Here is a 12,178-nt window from a genome sequence, read left to right on the forward strand (position 1 = left end):
TGTTTGTTTGTTTTTGGACTGCCTTAAATTTTAGAAAAATAATATGCATGGCAGTTTCCAAATAGAGGTTAGTGTTTCTCTGATATGAACTGATATCCCATAAGTTCAGCAACTTCTTGTTTGCAAACACATAGGTGCTTTCTGATGCATAAATGTGTAACTGTTCAAGATATCTGAATGCTGGATGAGACTTGGCAAATTCTGAATACTATCATCTTTCATTCATTTCAAAAGAAGGAACACATTAATCACAAAATGATATGCACATAATATAATTTCCTCCAATGAAATAAATGACAGGTCATTGAGGGATGAAGAGAATTAGAGTTTCTTTCAAAAAAAGATCATGGCCCAAATGAGGGCATTTTAAATTCCAGCTGGCAATAACAGAAAGATTCTGCTTGAAAGGAGTTGCAGACCACAAATTAATTGCTGATAATTATGCCTATGATTATACACTGCAGTTTATTCATGATTGATGTTTGCTTCAATATAAAACATGGAGAGTGGGAGGGAGAAATAGAGAGCGTGCACAACCTTCCTTAGGCACAGAAGCCAACTGGGTGGTTTTGAGTCAGTTGCTCTCCCTCCCTCTCTTGACTGGATCAGCATGGCAAATTACAATCCATAATATTTAATGAAGAAAGTTTCATCCTTCAATGGATTGTACACACATACTGTACATACAGGGATCCCCAACCCCCAGTCTGCTGACCAGTAGCTGGGCTGCACAAGCAGCAGGTGAGCATGCGAGGATCTATTTGCCTGAAACAGAAAAGTTTTGCAAATGTTAACCTCAACAATTTTTCCTCTCATGTCTCTTCTAAGTACTAGCCTGAACTGTCTGAGTTGCCTCTAAATGTCTCACTGTACTATAAGATTAAAACCTAGTTGTCTCAAACTGCAAGATGGGCAGTATATAAATTTAATTAATAAATAAATAAAAATTGAAAAGATCTGGGAAATAGGAAGGAAGTATCAATTGTCTCTGTTTTAAGAAAGAATATACTAAAAATCTTTTACCAACTCTTAGCATTTAGGATACTGTACCTTCTTTATTTTAGCTTATTCAGCTGTTTAAAATTCAAGATTTTAACTTGTAGAATATGTAGCTATTTTAATTATAATATTAATACACTATACAGACAACTAACTCTTGATTCTTCCTCATATTCCCAAAATGATGATACAGTAATTTAATAATGCACTTAACACTAATAATACATGACAGATCATTATGCTTTTATCATTATCATTATGAATTTTAAAAGAAACTAACATACTTGCAATTTTACATATTTTATTGCTGGTGCCTATGCATCTTTGATGGTAAAGGTACACTGATTATAGCACAAAAATCAATTAATATTAACTTAATATTACTTAATTAATATTAATTAATTAATTAAGAAGAGGGAGTCAAGCTATTCTCCAAAGCGCCTGAAGGCAGGACAAGAAGCAATGGATGGAAACTAATCAAGGAGAGAAGCAACCTAGAACTAAGGAGAAACTTCCTGACAGTTAGAACAATTAACCAGCGGAACAACCTGCCTCCAGAAGCTGTGAATGCTCCAACACTGGAAGTTTTTAAGAAGAGACTGGATAACCATTTCTCTGAAATGGTATAGGGTTTCCTGCCTGAGCAGGGGGCTGGACTAGATGACCTCCAAGGTCCTTTCCAACTTCACTATTAAGATTATGGGATGAACTTTTTCTGACACTTTCTGTACAGATACTTTATCAGTTACAATCAAGGTGATAAAACAGTTGAAAGTGTATAGTACTTTTCAATGAACAATCTACAACCAACTTAAACATCAATATAGATAAACAATCTTTTAGACCCCAAAACTATTAGTGACCTTTTAAGTTTCCCATCATGTAGAATAAAAACAACAGCAACAAAAAACTAGTTCTATATTAAAAGCTTCTTCTGTAATTGGAGAAACAGCTGTTTTATTTTAAAAAATGTAACCAGTTTTTCTTTTATTTTATATAGCAAGATATAAAGTTCAGAATAAATTCCAACCTACAAATTCTAAGATGCTTCATGCTGGTTCAAGGAATGATTTCTTTCAAAACAGAGGTATACTTAGTGTAATCATAATTACAGCAGCCATAACGTGGCTGCTTTTGATCTTAACTCACTTTCGTAAAAAATTATATGAAAGTTATATCTATCTGACTTTATAGTCATAGCTTTTGAATGCCAGTGGAAATCCCAAATATTGTTATTATATTAAATACTGAAAAAATACCCAATTTGATAAGATTCTGCCAGCTAATTTAGAGGAGCCATTTCTAAATCCTTTTTGGCAAATTTCAACTATAAGATAAATGAAGATTTGATAGCTTTCTTTTTATTGTAGTAGCTATTTGACCATTTGTGGTAAAAATCAATCACATTCTGAAGTTGTTTTCTATCATGTTCCTTAAATGACAGATTGTAGGAGGCTATAGAGTTGACCTTGGAGAAATTATTCAGAGATAGTTACAAAAACATGCCTTGAGCCCAGGAAGCAGAGAAAGTATTCAGGAGAAACAATCTGGTCAACTTTGAAGAGCTGTCACAGATATAGTTCTTGTTTTCTTCTGCGGTCCTTTTTATATATAATTGTTGTAGTTTATTCAAATAGAGGTGTGGGAAATTTAGCTCACTTTTTTATTACTCATTCTTTAGAAGGAAAGACATCTAATTTTCAAAGACCTTTTCATTTCTTAAATCTAAAAAGTGTTTATTTTACCATTATAGTAGTAATCAGGGACAAATTATCAGAACTGAAAAAATTATTACAAGTTAGAGAACCCAAAGTGAAGACGCAATGAATGCAATGTTCTCCCATCCTGAGCAAAAGGGATGTGGGAAAAAATTTCTTTCATCCTATTATTTTGTCCCTTATATAGTTTAGTGTATTGGTTAAGGTACCAGGCTACAACCAGCAGACTGTGAGCCTTAGGCATGAGAAATGGCTTTGGGCCAGTCACTCTCTCAACCAACATCAGGCCCTGGCAATAAGATGGTCAGTGAATTCTTGTTGCCACCAATGAGATCTGCACTAAGTTGATTAAAAAGAAAAGAAAAGCTGACCCTGTACTTAGAAAAAAATGCTAGAAAGAAAGAAAAAAATGAATTAGGGAACTAAGTTCATATGAACTTGATGACCATACTTGATTTCACAGAAATATCATCTGGAAATTCCTCCTCTCACTTCTGAGGGAAAGAAACTGATTGACCAGATACCATTGCTTAGAAATGGCAGATCACGTTTTCATAAAGGGGAAATGGAAGACCACATATTGCTTGTCTTAGACCAGACATGTCAAACACAAGGCCCGGGGGCCGGATCCGGCCCACGAAGTGGTTTCATGTGGCCCACGAAGCCATCCTGGAAACAGTGAGGGAACGGCCCCCACTGCCTTGGCCCTGGCCCAGAGACCCTCCTTTTGCCAGAGACCCTCAGATCTGTCCCACTCCTGCCCAGGCCCCCATAGGCACCCTTGATGCGAACGATGTAGAGCTGGCCATGCCCACCCAGTAGGCCATACGCACTCTAGCCATGCCTACCCAGTAGGCCATGCCCACCCAGGCCACACCTACCCGGCCCCTTGAGGGCAACCGCAATGCTGATGCGGCCCTCAATGAAATTGAGTTTGACACCCGTGTCTTAGACACTTCTTGCCAACATCAAATTCCTGGTTTTCTATCTTCATCCCTATTCCCTTTTTTTTTGATGAACTTATTTGTGGTAAAAAAAAATGTACTACTTTGCTGATAAACTTGATTCCACACACCTGTAGTAGGTTATTTGCTGACAGGAAACCAACTCTATTCCCTGCCAGTTTCTGGTCATCTTGTCACAGTTCAGAAATAAGAAGAAAATGTTGACTCCTGCAACCATCACATCCTTAATGGAGAGCTGCAGTTTATCTAAGTTTATTATCCAGGTTTTTAAAACACTGACAAATATTGTGAATGCAGTGGCTAATTATAATTTAATTTTGTCAGGAAGCTGGAAAAATGCTGGAAAAGGGAAGAAATAAGAAAAGGGATGGGAGACAGCATATACATATCATTCTAAAGCCAGGAAATTCAGCATCTGAACTAATGAGATTTTTGTGATCTCACTTGCGCCTTGTGCAAAAGAGAGAAAGACAAGAAACACGATCCTAGCTTCTGAATCCTCAAGCATAACCCAAAATATAAATTTCCTGTATTCCAATATAAAATCACTGTATCTCTTTGAAACACTGGGAATACTGCAAAATCTTGTGCCATAAAAAATGTTTTGGTTTTCGGGTAGGTTTTTTTTGCAGCAAAAGACTGAACATAGTTACCTCTCTGTCAAGTATTTAAGCCAAGGATTCTTGGCCAATTTTAAGAACTCCCTTATTTCTGTAAAGGCAAGTTACGTGAGTGCGAGGCATATGATACGTGCTTCCCTTATCACAGACTGCATAAATGGTTGAACACTGAAGCACAGAATCTGAATAAATGGCTCTTTTTTTTCCCAAGAGCAAAAACAAGATTACAGAACTGTGATATGAAAAAAGTTTAAAAATGATTGAACACAGTAGAATCTCCCTATTGAATCTTATACAATTCCAGCACTAAGAAATAATAAATAAGAACAAATTGTACATGTTAAAACTTCACCATTAAATTATATTTAAATTTCGTTTGAAAAAAATCAACATTAGACACAGAACAATCTATAAGGAAATAAGTAACAGTTTTAAGAAGCATGATGTTATGTTGGTTGAGGCTGCAGTCAAGTACACTAAAAGCTTCATTATCATATTCTCGGAATTTTGACTGAAGAATTACATTTGTAATTTCTTTCAATAACTACTCTTTCACTATTATTATTCCAATACAACTGCTCATTCTGTTGGTCAGTGTCAGGAACAAACTTTTTTTCCCCTTAGAATATTGCAATATTTCTCTATTTTGGGATTGCACATTTTTCAAGTTGTATTTTCTATTTTTCTAGGGTACAATTAACTAATCATTTCCTTTAAAACAAGGCCTTTTCACATGTGACATTTGCAAGGTTTCCCTCAGCAATTTCTAGTTTTGCAGCAGCAGCACCAAACTTTCTGAATTGAAGTGATAGTCCTTTTTTAATTCCATCAAGTTACCAATGCTCCATCATGACACCTAAGCCGAGTGCCTTTTTGCCCAAATGCAATACTAGAATCATAATTATTAAATAAATGCATAAATCCTTTATGAAAGTGGTCAAAACAGTTTTTAAAGAGGATAGGCCAAGATAAAAGTGTTAATGCTCATATAATGAATTATTCCCACAGATCCTTCCCACGTAACATCTAGAAGAATAAAGGGGAAATAGACAACAGAGTATGAAACACAGGGAATAATGAATCCACAGAGCTGGCTTCAACAATATTATATGACCCATGACAATCTCTAAAACAGTATGCAATTCATGGCTGCATGTACATGTTTAAATCCTTAACAAATTTATAGCTACTTAAAAAGACACACATACACACAAAGGTTCACAGATAGTAACTCTTCCTGTTTCTATTAATGCCTGGTAACTGACACACTCTGCATGGTATACAGATAAATAAATAACAGAAAATGAATAGTAACAATAAACCACATACATTAAAAACAGCAGAGATTAAAATAATGCTGCTTTTAATAACAATAAAAGTAGCAGCAGAAAAAAATGTGAAGAAGATTATCTAGGATTTTTTTAAAGAAGTTCTTCACGGGCACAACAAAAGACAATGATTTAAGAGCACTGCCAGATTTTCTATGGACAGTGTGTGAAAAAAGCTTCACACTTTCAGTTACAAATCTGGCCACATCTGAGGCCCAGAATGATGGATTTAGGGTAATCTGTCCTCAAATATGTAAAGGTAAAAATGAGAAGAATTAACTGGTCTGGGAAATGGATTGGCAACTAATGCACATTACAGTATAATTTTATTAGCCAGCTCTCATTACCTGTCTAGGAATATCCTTATTTTTGAACCAGTTAAAGTGTTCAGGCCATTATAAAAATCCTACAGATTACAATAATCTCAATCAGTAGTTAACACAAGTGATTTGTTAAGGGAATTCTGCCCAGAAAACCTATGTAAATCTCATTCTTTTATACATTTATTAGAGCAAGGAAAAATCTGCAGGATATTCTTTTCTTTTGTCAATCTGTTACATAGCGAAATGTATAATTAAATTTCTAACCTAAATACATTCTGCCATCACTATCCTTCGAAGAGTCATAACTGAATGTAAGAGTGTTCAATTTAAGAAAGGTCATATCTAGTGATAAATTTAAAAATGAGGCAAAGAATAAGAGCACAAAATAATGTAGAGCTATTTATTAGTTATCACCTAAAATTATAGGTGATAATTAAGTAAGGATTGCTGGCTATCAGTTGTTTCCTTTTAATTTGAAGTGCAATATTGATAAATATTACTTTGAAATATGCTGCTGTTGTTTAGGAATCTGTGTTATAATAATTCCAGGAATTGTGTTGTTGAAGCTAAAATGGTTTTAAGCACTTTGCTTTTAAAACTAATGTAATCATAGCTTTAGGTTCAGATTTAGCAAAGCTAATATTTCTCCCTTACTGTACATCATGATCAGGTATATTTAGCAGAGGTCTCACACTGAAATGGCTTACTGATGAATAACTCAGGGATGACTAACTGGCATGTTGCCCAGCTATTTCAATGCTCTATTAAGTCACAGGTGCATGGAAAAAATAATTTTTTTCCATTTTCAATTTTACACATTTTTCAGGACACATTTAAGGCCTGGCCACTTTGGGGACATGATAGACTGAACTCTGCAGTCTCTTTGAATTATGTATATCAAGCATTTTTTCTTATCATATATTACTCAGGCAAGAGGAATGAGCAAGAAACAAAGTAGAACAATGAATTCCATCCTAACTTCCAATATTCAGCCATTTGCCCTGGTTCTGAGATTCATGGCTGACTTTTAAGAACTACTTGCAACATGAAAAATAAAACTGATTTATTAAGAAACTCAATTCTACACATAATGTTTTGATTGTTTTTGCATTTCTGCAGGTGACATAACATCCTAGAAATGTTGAGTTGCAGTTTTGATGCATGTAAGTGATTGCAAATTACCAATCGGCTCAGTGGGTTAGGACGCTGAACTTGTCGATCGGAAGGTCGGCAGTTTGGCGGGTCGAATCCCGAGTGCCGTGTAGCAGAGTGAGCGCCTGTTACTCGTCCCAGCTTCTGCCCACCTAGCAGTTCGAAAGCACGTAAAAATGCAAGTAGAAAAATAGGGACCACTACGGTGGGAAGGTAACAGCGTTCCGTGCGCCTTTGGCGTCTAGTCATGCCGGCCACATGACCACGGAGACGTCCTCGGACAAGCGCTGGCTCTTCGGCTTTGAAACGGAGATGAGCACCGGCCCCTAGAGTCGGAAACGACTAGCACGCATGTGCGGGGGAACCTTTACCTTTACCTTTATTCCAAACAAGTAACCATGTAGTAGCTTCAACATGACTTAATTTAAGTTGATCCACCCAAAAATCTGCAGCAGAAGCATTAAAATTATATACTTTAAATTCTAAAAACTGGAAATGAATGCATAAAGATAATAGCACCAGTTATACTATTGTACTATTTTCAGATTTATTGGTATACCATTCCTTCAAACAGTATGTCAAGCAATTAAGTCATTTCTACTAAAATATAGATTAGTGATCTTGCTTGTAATTCTTGTTGAATGTTTTCAAAATCTTTTTCATTATTTCTGTAGCCCACATATAAAGAATGCTTGTAAAAGGGGAGTTACCCCTTGCATTCCCACCCCTAAATTTATTTAGTATGGATTGAACTTGCAATGGGAGGGAGAATTAATTCCATCAGCTGACATACAAAAAACCTGGGATACATGTTTTGTGTTATTAAAGGTTTGTTGTTGTATTATATTAATTTTCCTACTCAGTGGTGCTATTAGTGCACCAAATGTATGCATATGTATGTTTTATACATTTTTATTTTGTTATTTTGAATAAGAGGTTTAAGCTTAATGAACATGTTGTAAGTTTACTGTAAACTCTCACTAGTTCATAATGAGGAAAAATTACAAGAGGTATCATTTAATCTCAAAATCTTTTACCGGAAAGTCAGTAGCAACAAATAAGGCTTCCATAAATGCCATGTACCTTAAGTTTAATAATGACGGCCAACTTCTTCTCTTAAATGACCATTTCAGAGGTCATTTCTCCCATAATCACAGATATGTATAACTTCCATACTGACAGATTTTCCTAAGAAATGGGTTCCAGTAGGATCTGTCTAGTCTGGTCTAGGCTAGGCTAGACTTTAATCCGTCTGTCTGTCTGTCTGTCTGTCTATCTACCTATCTATCTTAGACAATACATCATTGCAGAAATGAAGATTAGAGCATTATACAGAAATAAGAATATATTGTAGCAGCCTCTTATTTACATATTTCTCTGTCTGTCTGTCTGTCTGTCTGTCTGTCTGTCTCTCTCTCTCTCTCTCTCTCTCACACACACACACACTCCTTTTAATTAAAACTTTTGGATCATAATAGAGAGACAAGACCATACTCAAGGTAGCAAACTGTTGATGAGCTGAGGCTGCTCCGGATATTTTAAGGTAGGAAGACATTCAAAATAGACAGGATGAAGTTGTCACAATTTCTGTTTTAATAGTTGAGAAGAAATATATGTTTTTTAATTTGGTAAATTGACTGACTGACTGGTCTCAGCTTTTAACTACATGCTATTAGTTTTAATGTATTCCCCACTTCTGGTGGCAGGAAATCTTGCTGTCACTTTTTCGCAACTATGATTAAAGGTGACTTCCAGAACTACAAAATAGATATTTGGGGCCCCTGAAACCTCTGCTTTCTTGGTCCTCCTACAGACAGATAATTTTTTAGTTGAACAATATCCATTTAAGCCATATCTGAAATGAGTAGCATAGTTATTACATGCATTTTTGTTGGATGGAGAAAGGGATTAATTTTATTATTTATTTATAAAATTTATACCCCAGGCTATTAAAGTCTCTCAGTGGTTTGCAACAGATAATGCTGTTGCATGCATATTTACTAACAAACAAGGTTGACTGAGTTCATTTGGAGTTATTCCTTATAATGTGCACTTAGGGCAGCAGTCACACAATCAGCTCAATTTGTGGTTACTGATACTATTTTGTGGGTTATAGGCATGATAAAATATATTTTATTATAATCCAATGTGCCAGGCATAAATAGGTAGTAGTCTGAACCTGGGCATAAGTTCTAGTGATGGATTTCAGTAGCTACATACTTACCACATTATACTGAAAACTGTGCTGCAATTATAAACTATTTTTTTTATGAAAACACTTATGTTACTCTATCCATTCACCTCTTCCACCAAACAAAGTATCAAAACCCCATAAAGCCATACTGAGATACTTGCTATTTCCAGCTCTCACCTGCCCAGAGCCCTATGATCAATAAGGCTATCAGAGTAACTAACTACTGATTAAATCCTATTAAATCTTGATATGCTATTTTTCTGTCAACAAAATTCCAAGCAATATACTGTGATGAGAAATCTATATTAATTTCTCCCTATTTTCTAGCTAAAAAGTTGAATATTGCAGGTGGATAACTTAGGAATATAACTGCCAGGTGCAAAACCAGAAATGCCTACTTAAAAGATATTCTTATATGAAGATGAAAATAATTAGCTTTTTTCTCCTTAATTTACTAGGAACAAATGGGTAAGGTAATCTACAAAGACTAAATATTAGCATCCTTTTTTAGAGTTAGAAAACATTTATGTCAGGTTTTATTTCAAACACATAATAAAATTACTATTATGCATATGAGAGGGAAAAGACTTCCTGTCAATCAAACTGACATGCAATTGAAAGACTGGTACTAATGGTTATTACTAAAATGAATCTGTTTGAAGCCGAACAGCTTACTATTTTCTTTATATAATCCGTACCAAATAAATACTATGATAGTTTTATGGAGTTCAAGTAACATTCTGTTACTTCAGCAAGAAGTAACTTTCAAATATCTGCCCTAACAACGACAAGCTTCTTAATTATTTTTAAGTTGTCAGTTTTCTGTTGAAAATAAATGAAAATCATTCTTCATGTATCTAGCAATTTATGTTGAACTTAAAATTGTCAATGAAATTATTATCAGAAGACTGAAATCTACAGAAAAGAAAACTTTATAATTATTTTCATGTTATCAAAAGCTAGTAGAAATAGAAATGATTTTAGGGAAAAATCTTTGAAATAAATATCAATTATTAAAGTTATGTAATTTTATATTCTCACTTGAAATTCAACAGCTTCAGTCTACTTGGTAACACAGTTGAACTTTGATAAGAATCACATAACAGATCACAGTATAACTTTTAGCAAACATTTCCCATTCCCCTTAATAATTTGATGAATGCTTCTGCCAAGAAGGATAAAGATCACAATTTTATTTAGAGTTAACTACTTGAACTTTCAGGATTCTACTCATGAATATTGCAGCTATTCACAATTGATAGGATCACTGTTTGTCCCATTTTGATGATGTAATCATAGACTACCTTGGCTTTGGAGTATTGTTTCATATAGGCAAAGAAGACATACTTAGATATGGTAAAAAATAAGCTGTGATCTTAGTTAGGTCTGCTCAATAAATTGTTTTCTTCGAACTTATTTGTTTGCTAAGAAAAATATGCTAGCCAGAATTACGGTTTTAACTCAGAAGTAAACCAGAAATGATAAAATCCCAACTTACTCAAGTGATGATTAGATTAACAGTTCTACCTAACTATAAATTTTAGATCCCAGAAGTCAAGAGCCCTGTGGAAATGTTGCAACAAATTGTATTTTAATGATAAATTTCTCTTGTATTATTTTCTGAATGAAACTATATTAATTTTATTCTAAAAGCAGTTAATAAAGTAGTTCAGAAAATAATCATGCAATTTGATATAGTAGTCTAATCATGATAGCAGTTTATCAAATACATAAAATCTTCAATGATTCTATCATCTATCTATCTATCTATCTATCTATCTATCTATCTATCTATCTATCTATCTATCTATCTATCTATCGTAGATACTGTCCATTCACTCTCCTAGTTATTCTGAGCAGTTTAAAGCTATAGCATAAAAACCATATAAAAATATGGTAGACCAGTAAGAAAGCCAAGCAAAGACAAAGAGAGTATAAATTAAAAGTTAAAAGATGAGGGGAGCACCTTCAAGGTACTAATCAACCCAAGGGTTGCATGCCACACTGCATTCCCCATGCAAGTTAGCAAAGCTAGGTCTTCACAGCCTTCCAAAAGGCCAGGAGAGTGGAGGCCCACCTTACTTCTGGGGGGCGGGGGGAGAAAGAGTATTCCAGAAGGTGGAATCAATGGCAGAGAAGGTTCTGTTCCTGGACTCTGCCAGTCAAAATTCTTTAACTGATGAGATCTGTAATATACTTTCTCTTCCTTACTGGGTTGGACAGATTAATTTAATGGGGATGAGCCCCATGCCACCTATAGCTCTAAACTATGTCATAGCTAGCACCTTGAAATGGACCCAAAAGCAAATGCAGCTCACATAGCAAAGGTGTTACATGCACCATTCTAGTATCATTTACTACCAATTATTTTGAATAAAATAACCATTTTCTATACAGAAGAAAAATTGTAGTTTAAGAATTCATTTTGAACATTTAAAAAAAATTAGATAACTGATTCAAGCGCTCTCTCTCTCTCTCTCTCTCTCTCTCACACACACACACACACACACACACACACACAAGTTATCTAAGGAAAATAAAGATAATCTTGGCGGCGGAGGATGCAGTACTGATTTGGACCTTTTCCTGCTTTCAGGCATCATCAGGAGCTGCTTGTACAGTCCTCCAGATATGGAATTCTAGCCAATGTGGGAAATACCGGGGAAGATGGATGGTGAACTCCCAAAGTGTCTGGAAGACTATAGTTTGCTACTTTGGAAAGAAAATTACAACAAATATCTAGCCTTCGGTGTCATGTGTAATACTTACTTAAATACCTATTTCTTAATTGATTTGGCCCCAAGCCACATTTTGAGCAGAATCCTAGATAAAATTAAGTCTTGCAAACACACACAAATAAAACTACGGTACTGCAAGTT

At 35.0% G+C, this 12,178-nt stretch overlaps 1 protein-coding gene across 1 annotated transcript in view; it reads right to left on the reverse strand.

Moving 5' to 3' along the window:
* ZNF407 (zinc finger protein 407) overlaps window positions 1-12,178 on the reverse strand; it is a 355,740-nt gene that overhangs the window by 96,814 nt on the left and 246,748 nt on the right. The window lies entirely within an intron of this gene.

The sequence above is a fragment of the Vipera ursinii genome (genome assembly GCF_947247035.1).
Source record: "Vipera ursinii genome assembly, chromosome: 3".
In the NCBI taxonomy this organism is placed as follows: domain Eukaryota; kingdom Metazoa; phylum Chordata; class Lepidosauria; order Squamata; family Viperidae; genus Vipera; species Vipera ursinii.